The 11387-nt window shown below is 34.6% G+C and overlaps 1 non-coding gene across 1 annotated transcript; it reads right to left on the bottom strand.

The window, feature by feature from the left end:
- Window positions 1-1965: 1965 nt before the first annotated feature.
- On the bottom strand, window positions 1966-2068 carry LOC114079065 (U6 spliceosomal RNA). Its single transcript, XR_011705756.1, has one exon. It is a non-coding gene; the product is annotated as a U6 spliceosomal RNA (small nuclear RNA).
- Window positions 2069-11387: the final 9319 nt, after the last annotated feature.

The raw sequence follows: 11387 nt of genomic DNA, 5'->3' as shown, positions 1-11387 counted from the left end.
CCAGCTCTTTTTATTTGGAGACAGGACCTTGATAAGTTTCTGAGGCTGGCCTCAACTTGAAATCTTTCTGCCTCAGCTTTCTGAGTAGTTGGGATTACAAACATGTATCACCATACCTAGCAGTAGTTCATCTCTTTTAGTACTGACTAATATTCCAATGTCAAGATGTACCACAGCTTATCCATTTGCCTACTAATGTATGTCTTGGTTGCTCCCAAGTTTGGGAGGTTTTGAATAAAGCTTCTATAAAAATTCATGTGAAGATTTTGTGCAGACATAAATTTACTATAAACATCCTTGTGAAGGTTCTGTGTAGACATAAATTTTCAACTCATTTGGGTAAATGCCAAAGAGCATGACTGCCAGATCATATGGTAAGAGTAGTATGTTTAGTTTTTCAAGAAAGTGCCAAACTATATTCCAACCTGGTTATGCCATTTTGCATTCCACCAGCAATGAATTAGAGTTCCTGTTGCTCCACATCCTCACCAGCAGTAGGTGTTGTCAGGTTCTGGATTTGGGCTATTGTAAGGAGTGAATCTCATTATTGTTTTAATTTGCAATTCCCTAATGACTAACAGCTTTTTCATATTCTTACTTGCCATTTTTGGTGAGGCAAAGTTCAGATCTTCTATCCATTTTAAATCAGGTTCTTCATTTTCTTATTCTTGAATTTTAAGAATAAGATTTTAGATTAATATCTTTTAGTCAGATATGTCTTTTGCAAATATTTTCTTTCCATCTGTGACTTGTATTTTCATCCTCTTAACAGTGCCCTTTGCAAAGCAGAACTTTACTCTTATTGAGTCCATCTTATCAATTATTTCTTTCACAGATTGTGTCTTTGGTATTATATCTAAAAAGTCATTGCAATGTGGATTCATAAACTGTAACAAATGCACTACTTTGGAGCAGAATGTTGATAGTAGAGGAGATTACTCATGTGTGGGGACTGGGTGTATATTGGAACTCTTTGTACTTTCCACTCAATTTTGCTGTGAAACTAAAACCTCTCTGAAAAATAAAATTTATTAATTAAAGACAACTTTAAAGTCCTAGATGAAGATAAGCTATCAGAGTTATAAATACACTCATAATCAGAGTAAAAAATAATTACCGTATACAAGGTCATCTAGATTTTGAATTACATTATCTTCTAGGTGTTTTATAATTTTTGGTCTATTAACCATTTCGAGCTAATTTTATGAAGGGTGTAAGGTCTGTGTTTACATTCTTTTTTCACATGCAGATATCCAGTTGTTCAGCACCATTTGTTGAAAAGACTCTCCAACCCATTGCATTGATTTTGTTTCTTCATTGACAAAGAGTAGTTGGACTATATTCATGTCAATTGATTTCTGGGAGCTCTATTCTGTTCCACTGATCAATCTATCTCACCAATACCATACTGTTTTGATTACTGAACCTTTATAGGAAGTCTTGAAGTAGGGTGGTGTCAGCCTTCCAACTTTTTTCTTCTTCTTCTTCTTCAGTATTGAGTTGGATTTTCTGGTTTTGTTTTTGATTTGGGTTTTGGGTTTTTGGTTTTTTTTTTGTTTTGTTTTGTTTTGCCTCTACATATAAAACTTTAGAAACAGTTTGATATTCACAAAATAAATTACTGCTAATTTGATTGGAATTGCATTGACACTGTTGGATCCAGTTGGAAAGAACTGACATCTTGACAATATTGAATCTCCCTATTCTTGAACATAGAATGTCTCCCCATTTATTTATTTGATTTTTTACATCATAGTTTTATAATTTTCCTCATACAGATCTTGTACATATTTATACCTCAGTGTACATATTTATACCTCTTGTACATATTTATACCTCAGTGTTTCACATTTTGGAGTGCTAATGTAAATAGTAATGTGTTTTTCAAAAATAATTTATATATTTATGATTGACATACAAAAGCTGTACTTATTTAATATTAATAGTTTGAGATAAATATACACCCCAAATAATGAATGATTCACAAATTTGCATGTGGGCACAGGGACCACACTAATTTTCTCTGTATTGTTTCAATTTTAGTATATGTACTAATGAAAAAAAAAACATTGTAATATGTTTTTAATTTCAAATTTCATGTGTTTATTGCAGTTGGCTTTATAAATTAACTCTGTGTCCTGTACCCTTGCTATAATTGCTTATTTATTATCAGAGTTTGTTGATTTTTTTCAGATTTTCTACACAGACAATCATGCCATCTGTAAACAGTTTTATTTCTTCTTTTTCTGTTTAACTTTCATTTCTCATTTCATTCTCCAGGCTTTCCTATAAGATGTTGAAAGGCAGACATGATCTTAGTGAAAATTAAGTTTCCAACCATAATGTATGATGTTAGTTGTAGGTGTCCTAATGAACATTCCTAGTCTATTCCTTAATAAATTATGCCTAATTTATTGAGGGTTTTTATCATGAATGGGCATTGGCATTTTCATCAAAACCTTTTTGTGCATCTATTGATATGTTCGTGACTTTTCTTCATTAACTTGTTGAGTGATGTATTATATTTATTGATTTTTCAAATGTTAAAATAGCCTGTGACACTTGGGATAAATCCTACTTGGTTGTGATGTATAATTCTTTTCATGCATTGTTGTGTTTGACACATGAATATTTTGCTAAGGATTTTCTCCTCAATGTTCATAAGAGATATTGGTCTAAAGTTTTCTTGTAATGTCTTTGTCTGGTTTTAGTTTTAGGATAATGCTGACCTTATAGAATAAGTTAGGAAGCGTTCTTCTGTCTTCTGGAAAAGACTGCAGAGAATTGGTATTATAATTTTCCCCTTAAGTATTGGGTAGAATTCATCCATGAGCATATCTGATCTTGGTGATTTCTGTTTTGAAAATTAATAATTAGTTAATTTCTTTAATGAATATTGTTCTGTTCAGATTGTCTATCTTTTGGTATAAGTTTTGGCAAACTGTCCTTTTTTTCTTGTCAGTACTGGGGATTGAACCCAGAATTGCTTTACCTCTGAGCTAAATCTCCAGCCTTTCTTATTTTTTTTATTTTGAGACAGGGTCTCACTAATTTGTTGAGGCTGCCCTTGATCTTAAAATCCTCTTGCTTCAAACTCTCCAGTCATTTGGAATTACAAGAGTGCACTACCGCACGTGACTTGGCAAACTGTCTTTCAAGGAATTGACCCATTTCATTTAGACTCTCAAATTTTAGGGCATAAATTTGTTCATTGTTTTCCTTTATTGTTCTTTTGATATCTCAGGATCCATAGTAATGTCCTCTTTTTCATTAGTGATTTATGTCCTCTTTTTTTTTAAGTTAGCATGACTAGATGCTTATTGATATTACTAATTGTTTCAAAGAACCAGCTTTTGGTTTTATTAATTTCCTCTAATGATTTCCTGTTTTTAATTTTATTGTTTTCTGCTCTGATTTTTATTATTTCTTTTCTTCTGCTTACTTTGGATTTTGTTTTCTTCTTCTAATTCCCAAAGGTGAGAACTTAGATTATTGATTTTAGGTCTTTCTTCTTTTCTCATATATGCATTCAGTGCTATAAATCTCCTTCTAAGATAGGCATGGTAGTGCAGGCCCATAATCCCAGCAACTTGGGAGGCTAAGGCAGGAGAATGGCAAGTCTCAGGCTATCCTGCACAACTTAGCAGGAACATGTCTCAAAAATTTTAAAATGGACTAGGGATGTAGGTCAGTGGCAAAGTGTCCCTGGATTCAGTACCTAAAAATAAAAATTTTCTCCTAAGCACTGTTTTTGTTGCATCCCACAAATTTTGTCAAGTTGTACTTTAATTCCCATTTAGTTCAATATATATATATATATATATATATATATATATATATATATATATATATTTTTTTTTTTTTTTTTTAATTTTCTTTGAGATTTCTTCTTTGACTTGTGTATAGGTATATTGTTTAATCTCCAAGTTTTGGGGATTTTCTAGATATCTTTCTGTTATCAATGTCTTATTTAATTTCATTGTGGTCCGAGAACAGACACTGTATTATTTCTTTTCCTTTACACTGGTTAAAGTCTGTTTTATGGCCCATAAAACAGTTACTATTGACTAACGGTTGTCAAACTTGTCCTTTACTGAACTCCCAACAATTTCTCTATTACAATTAAGATTTTCCTACTGCAGAACTGGTTTCTTTTTCTTTCTTTCTTTCTTTTTTTTGAGACAGGATCTCACTATGTTTCCCAGGCTGACCTCAAATTCCTGGGCTAAAGTGATCTTCCTATCTCAGCCTCTCAAGTAGCTGGAAATATATGTGTGTACCACCATTGCCCTACTCATAAGTTTCTGCTCCCATTAAGCTGTGATTCTCTGTATCTTCCTGTCTTCAATTTTGAGGGCAGCAGTTTGCCTTGTGACCTCACTTCTCTGATGAATCAAAAAAAAATTGTTGATTTTTAAGCATATTTGGCTTTTTATCACCTTACATGCTGAACCAGAAACTGGAACAAAGATTGTTTTCTTTTAAATGATTTTCATCAGTTTTTCAGAGGATTTGTCTCCCAGAGTTCCTCAATGCTGCTTCACTTCATTTTATTGCTATATGATATTTCATTGTATAGTTATACCACATTTTATTTGTATGTTTTACTGGGTCATACATATCTGGGCTATTTATACTTTTTGGTTATTATGAATAATGCTACTACAAATATTTATGTGACATAAGCTATTTTTTTCTTTCTTCTTTCCTCCTTCATTCCTTCCTCCCTCCCTCCCTTCTTTCTTTCCTTCCTTCCTTCCTTCTTTCCATGCTGGGGAGTGAACCCAGGGCCTCACACATGGTAAGTGGACAGTATCACTGACCTACACCCCCAGCTCTTTTTGAAACATTTTTTTTTTTGTAGTGCCAAGCATCATGCATGCTAGGAAAGCATTCTACCAATAAGCCACATACCCAGCCCCTGCCTTTTCATGATAGTATCCCTTGAAGCACAAAAAAAAATTAAATTTTAATGAAATTTAACTTCTCAGTCTGTTCTTTTTCTTTTTTGCTCATGGTTTAGTCTCACATGTAGGAAATCGTTGCCTACCATAATATCATGAAGGTTTATTTCTGACTTTTATTCTAAGAATTTTATAATTCTAGCCTTTACATTTAGCCTATAATCTTTGAGTTAATTTTTCTGTATGGTGTCAGGAATGGGTCCTATTTCATTGTTTTGCATGTGTCTAGCCAATTATCCAGAATCATTGGTTGAAAAGACTTCTTTTACCATTTAACTATCTTGACATATTAGTTAAAAATCAAATTACCAGGGGCTGGGGTTATAGCTCAGTAGTAGAGTACTTGCTTTGCACTTGTGAGGTACTGGGTTTGATCCTCAGCACCACATAATAAATAAATAAATAAATAAATAAAATGTGTCCATCTTTTAAAAAATCAAATTACCTTATAGGGTGTATTTATAATCAATCTGTTTTATTGGATTGACCTACATATATAATTTTGTGTTAATACTGTACTATCATGATAAAGATATATTTTAATAAGTTTTGATGTTGAAAAATATGAGTCCTCTGACTTTCCTATTCTTTTTTTAACATTTTTTATTTTTATCTTTCCACAATTTTACTGGTACATTATAGTTGTACATGTTTATGGGATTTATTGTTATATATTCGTAGATGCAGAAAATATAACAATATAATTTGGTCAATATCACTACCCACTCTGGGTCCCTTTTCATTCTTATATGGATTTTAAGATCAGCATGTCAATTTCTGCAAAACAGATAGCTGGGATATTCATAGGGATTGTACTGAATCTGTAGATCAGTTTGGGGAATATTTTTTGTGTATGTGTACCAAGGATTGAGCTCAGAGGCACTCGACCACTGAGCCACATCCCCTATTTTGTATTTTATTTAGAGACAGGGTCTCACTGAATTGTTTGGTGCCTCACTGTTGCTGAGGCTGGCTTTGAACTCGCAATCCTCCTGCCTTAGCCTCTGGATCCATTGGGATTACAGGTGTGTGCCACCGCACCTGGCAATTTGGGGAATATTGACATCCTAACAATATTAACTTTTCTGATACTTGAACATAGAATGCCTTCCAATATTTATGTCTTCTGTAATTTCTTTCAACAGGAATTATAATTTTCAGAGTGATCTTTTTTACTTTAAAAAGTAAAGAATGTATCACTATTTTATTCTTTTTGATGCTGTTATAAATTGAATTGTCTTTAAATTTTATTTTCAGATTGTTCATGCTAGTGTATAGAAATATAATAAATTTCTCAGTATTGATCTTGTATCCTGCCAACTTGTTTAATTAGTTCTAGACTTTTAGTGGTTTCCTTGGGATTTCTATATACAAGATCATGTCACCTACAAGCAGATGTCTTTTGTTTATTTATTTATTTTTCTTTTTTACTTAATTGCCCTAGCTAGAACCTCCCCTCCAATGTTGAACAGAAGTGGCAGACAGCCGTGAATTAGGAAAATGGTTTTTAGTTTCTCACCATTAAGATGACTGAGTTTTTCTTAGATGTCCTTTGTCCAGTTAAGGAAATTTTCTTCTATTCCTAGTGTGCTGAGTGTTTTTATAATAAAAGCATGTTGGATTTTTTCAGATACTTCTTCCACATCTACTGAAATGATCATATGGGGTCTGAGGTAGAACACTTGCCTGGCATGCATAAGGACCTGAGTTCTATCACCAGCACAATAAAGAAAGAAGGGTGAGAGGAGAGAAAGAGAGAAAGAAAGAGAAGAAGGACTAAGGACTAAGTTCTCTAATTTGTTGCCATGCAGTTATTCATAGTACTGTATTTACTTCTTTTCCTTTTTTTCCCCTGTGAAATCAGTAGTAATGAGCCTTCCCTACTTTTCTTTTGGTCTGGTTAAAGATTTGTCAAATATGTTGTTTTTTTTTTTCAAATAACCAACTTTTAATTTTGTTAAATTTTTTTCTATTTTATTTATTTCCTATTTTATTATTTCCTTCCATCATCTTGCCTATGCATTTAGTTTGCTCTTCTTTCTCTAGTTTCTTAGGCCAGTTTTCATTTTTTTTTTCATGTATCTCATGCCTCTTTTTGTTTCTCTGTTCCCTTTTTCTATCTTCTTTTTTCATTAAGTAAATATTTTCTAGTGTAGTGCTTTGATTCCTTTTATGATTTTTAACTATGTTTTATTTGTATTTTGAGTCTGATAAGTTGCACAGGCTGGCCATGAACTTGTGATCCTCCTGCCTCAGCGTCCTCAGTTACTGGGATTAATCCACTACACCCAGCTTAGTTATTTTCTTATTTGTTGTCCTAGGGCTTAGAATACACATTTTATCTTGACAAAATCTACTTCAGACTTAGATACTAAGTTAATTCTAGTGAGATATATAAACTTTAATTGTAAATGGCTCCATTCTTTCCTCCATTTTCATGCTATTATTGTACACATATTATGTCCATGAATGTTCCAAATTCAGCTATACCTGGTTACAATCATTGATTCATATATGTTTTTTCCTTTAAAGGAACTAAGAGGAGAAAGGAGAGGACAAATATATTTATAAAGTTTTGAAAGTATTAATAATTACCATTGCTGATCTTCTTTACTTCTCTCTGTGGATTCAAACTACCACCTGATGTCATTTCCTTACTCTAACATATCTCTGTTCCTAACTACCTGTTTTGTGCTACTGTCAAATATATTGTCTTTTGTGTGTCATAGGGAAACATAATTTTATAGATATTGTATGTGAAGTGGCTTTTTAAATCAGTTACAAGAAGAAATAAAGATGTTTTCTAAATCATTAAAAGAATAAAGGAAAATAAACATCATTATACTATTGTGTGATCGTGTATGTTTTGTGTGTGTGAATGTGTGTGTGTGTGTGTGTGTGTGCGTGCGCTAGGGATAAAACCCAGGGCCTTGCACATGCTAGGAAAGCACTCTACTACTGAACCATACTCCCAACCCCCATTGTGCTACCTACTTAATTATCTTTACCTCATATCATTGGTTATTTGTCTGAATTTAAAGTGTTGCCTGGGGTCACTTCCTTTTAGTTTGAGAAACTTCTTCTAATAATTTTTATAAGGCATGTATACTAGCAATGGATTCTCTTATTATTTTTTTTCTGGGAAAGTGTATTTTGTCTTCATTTTTGAAAGATAGTTATGTTGGTTTTAGGAACTGACAAGTTTATTCTTTCTTTCAGCACTTTGAATATATCATTTCACTGTCTTCTGGCCTTCGTTGTTTTCATTGAGAAGTCAGCTATTAATCTTATTGGTGTTTCCTCATATGTAGTAAATTATATTTATTTTCCTGCCTTCAAGATTTTCTCTTTGCCTTTCAATAATTCAATATTTCAGCAATCATAATGTATCCAGGTGTGCCCCTTTCTTTGTCATCTCTCCTTTTGCTACTACCATTGTGTGTGTGACACACACACACATGTGTGTGTATACATACACACACAAATGTGCACTTAATGATTTAATGGTGTATTCCACATATCTCTGAGGCTCTGTTCATTTTTGTTGTCTTTCTTCTTCAGATGGAAAAAAATCTCTACTATCTTTGCTGTTAGGTGTGGGGGGGAACTTGGAAACTGCTTTCACAGATTAAGGAATTTATAATATTGCCCTATGTTCAACCAGAAATGAGAAGCTTAAATGTTCTCTTCCCTAGTCATTTTTGAGAAAACAGTGTTTGGCATATATACAGTCTTCTAGACCACCAAGAATAGTTGAGATTAAATTTTAGAAGCAGCTCCCGGGCCAGAGTAGCTAATTGCTTAATCAATGTTTGATGAGAAGTTATGACGACTTCTACCCTTTGTTGCTTCATCTGTATGTGGTTTGGGGAATGTTTTTAAGTCTGTCTCATGTCCTGCTCTGATTTCTCTTGAACTGGGTACAGCCTAATGCATATGTACAGCTTTCTGGTCCTGTATGGATGAGTGTGATCTGATGAGACATCTTCTTAGATCTCTCTTTAATGTTTATGTGATCATTTTTTTGTGTGTATAGTGTGCTGGGTTTTGAACCCAGGGACTTGTGCATGTGAGGCAAGCTCTCTACCAACTGAGCTATATACCCAGCCCATTCTTAGCTCTCTTTTTCATCTGTTTTCTCTGGTAACCTTCTGACTGGTAGGCCATTTTTCTTGTTGATACTAGTTTCATGAAACTACCAGCACCCTCTTAATTGCTTGCCACCAGAATCTACATTGTTTTAAACAGCACCCATAGGCATGAAGAACTCCATGATCTGTTCCACATCGTCATTTCCTATAGGGCAGAGCTGTGAGGCAGAGCTCTGGCATTCTCCATCCTTATGGTCTGTCTTCAGGTTCTGCCCTAGTAGAACTTCTAGGCCACTGCAATGACACTAGGATGGGGACAGTGCCTATTTTTCCTGAAGTGACACTCTTTGCTCCGTGAATTGACACTGGGGAGGAAATGGTAGTTTCCTGATCTTCTTAGTTTGCCTGGCCCATTTTGGAACCTCTGAGCAAGCTTAGGTAGGATGACTGAACCTAGTGCTCTTGGTGTGCTGTGTCTGGGATAAAGCTTCTAGCCTACAAGTTGTGACTGGGTGGGAAATACAGACCTGTCCTCTTGGCCACTTTCAGCCAAAATGGAGATTCTGCAATACTGAGTTGGGGGAGTTGATACATACTCCTGGAGTGAAATCATAGCTGCTAGACTGGGAGATGGAGGAGGAGGGAACACTATTTTCTTGGCCACACCTATCCAGAACAGTGCTTTTGTAACATGGAGTAGGGATTCAGGCAAAAAGAAACAGCTCATGGCTCAAATGCCACAGATTCTTACTGTCTTACCAAGTAGTAGTAGATTTTTCTCCAATAAATAGTTCTCCATTTGATGTATGCTCTGAGGACAGTTTCCAGAGACTTTAACTAGGTATTTTTTTAAAAAAATAAATTTTAAAGAGAGAGAGAGAGAGAGAATTTCAATATTTATTTTTTAGGTTTCAGCGGACACAACATCTTTGTTTGTATGTGGTGCTGAGGATCGAACCCGGGCTGCATGCATGCAAAGCGAGTGCGCTACTGCTTGAGCCACATCCCCAGCCATAAAAAAAGTTTTCCCGGTAAAATAGTTGTTTCACTGGGGAGCAACACCAGCTTCACACACAGCCATTCTGGAGGTCCCACCCTTTACTTAAAATTCTTCCAGTGGAAAAAATAATTTTTCAAGGTGGAGGCTTCTCCACAATTTATCTCTGCTAGAACTCAAGTAAGCCAAATCAAAGATTTTATGCAGATAGAAAGAAAGCATACAAAAGGGAAAATTGAGGCTCAAATATAAGACTTATTTCCAAAATAATTCCAATAAATAGTTTGAAGTTTATCACATAAGTGCTGATATTTTGAGGAGTAGCTGCCCTCCAGAATTAGGCACTAGTCAAAAGGGAAACAGTTGTAATTATGTGAAAACCATTCTGTATCCTTCCTGGAAACTACTTGGGGATTATATAAGATCTTCTCTGGTGCTAAGAGAGCTATGATTTCCAAAATCCATTATAATTTTTATTGGGAAAAAATAGGGAAAACTCTTCACTAAATATTGACATGAACACAAAACAGCCCCTCATCTGCTTTCTAGAAGTACACAGTATAGGCTGGGTCCCAAAATGTAGACAAATAAGTAGATTGTGACATTTAAAAAATTAGTTGTACAAACCTTATATATAATCTGAGATATGATAAATTATTGTATAATGGTGTATTAAGAATTGTAATGCAAAATAAATAAATAAATATTAGTTGTATATGGACACGGTATCTTTATTTATTTATTTTTATGTGGTGCTGAGGCTCAAACCCAGTACCTCACCCATGTGAGGCAAGTGCTGTACCATTGAGCCACACCCCAGCCCTAGATTGTGACATTTGAACTGCCTTCGTGACCCCTTCCCTAGGGCTGTTGGGGAATATCATTTCCCTTATGTTTCCACTTTGCTTTCCCCCTCTTTGAAACTTAATCTAGGCTGTATAACTTTCCTCAGTGGAAAGTATACTAAGGCTGTGCCACTGGGAGAGGTGTCTTATTGGACACCCTCTCCCCATTTGAATCTCTTTTCAGCTGGCCTACCACCACCATTTTTTCTTTTTCTTTTCTTTTTTTTTTTTTTTTAATTTTTTATTGTTGGCTGTTCAAAACATTACATAGTTCTTGATATATCATATTTCACAATTTGATTCAAGTGGGTTATGAGCTCCCATTTTTACCCCATATACAGATTGCAGAATCACATCAGTTACACATCCATTGATTTACATATTGCCATACTAGTGTCTGTTGTATTCTGCTGCCTTTCCTATCCTCTACTATCACCCCTCCCCTCCCCTCCCCTCCCCTCTTCTCTCTCTGCCCCCTCTACTGACATTC

The sequence above is a fragment of the Marmota flaviventris genome, chromosome X (assembly GCF_047511675.1).
Source record: "Marmota flaviventris isolate mMarFla1 chromosome X, mMarFla1.hap1, whole genome shotgun sequence".
Classification (NCBI taxonomy): domain Eukaryota; kingdom Metazoa; phylum Chordata; class Mammalia; order Rodentia; family Sciuridae; genus Marmota; species Marmota flaviventris.
Note: the sequence above shows the minus strand (reverse complement) of the source record. Positions and strands in the feature narration are given on the sequence as shown.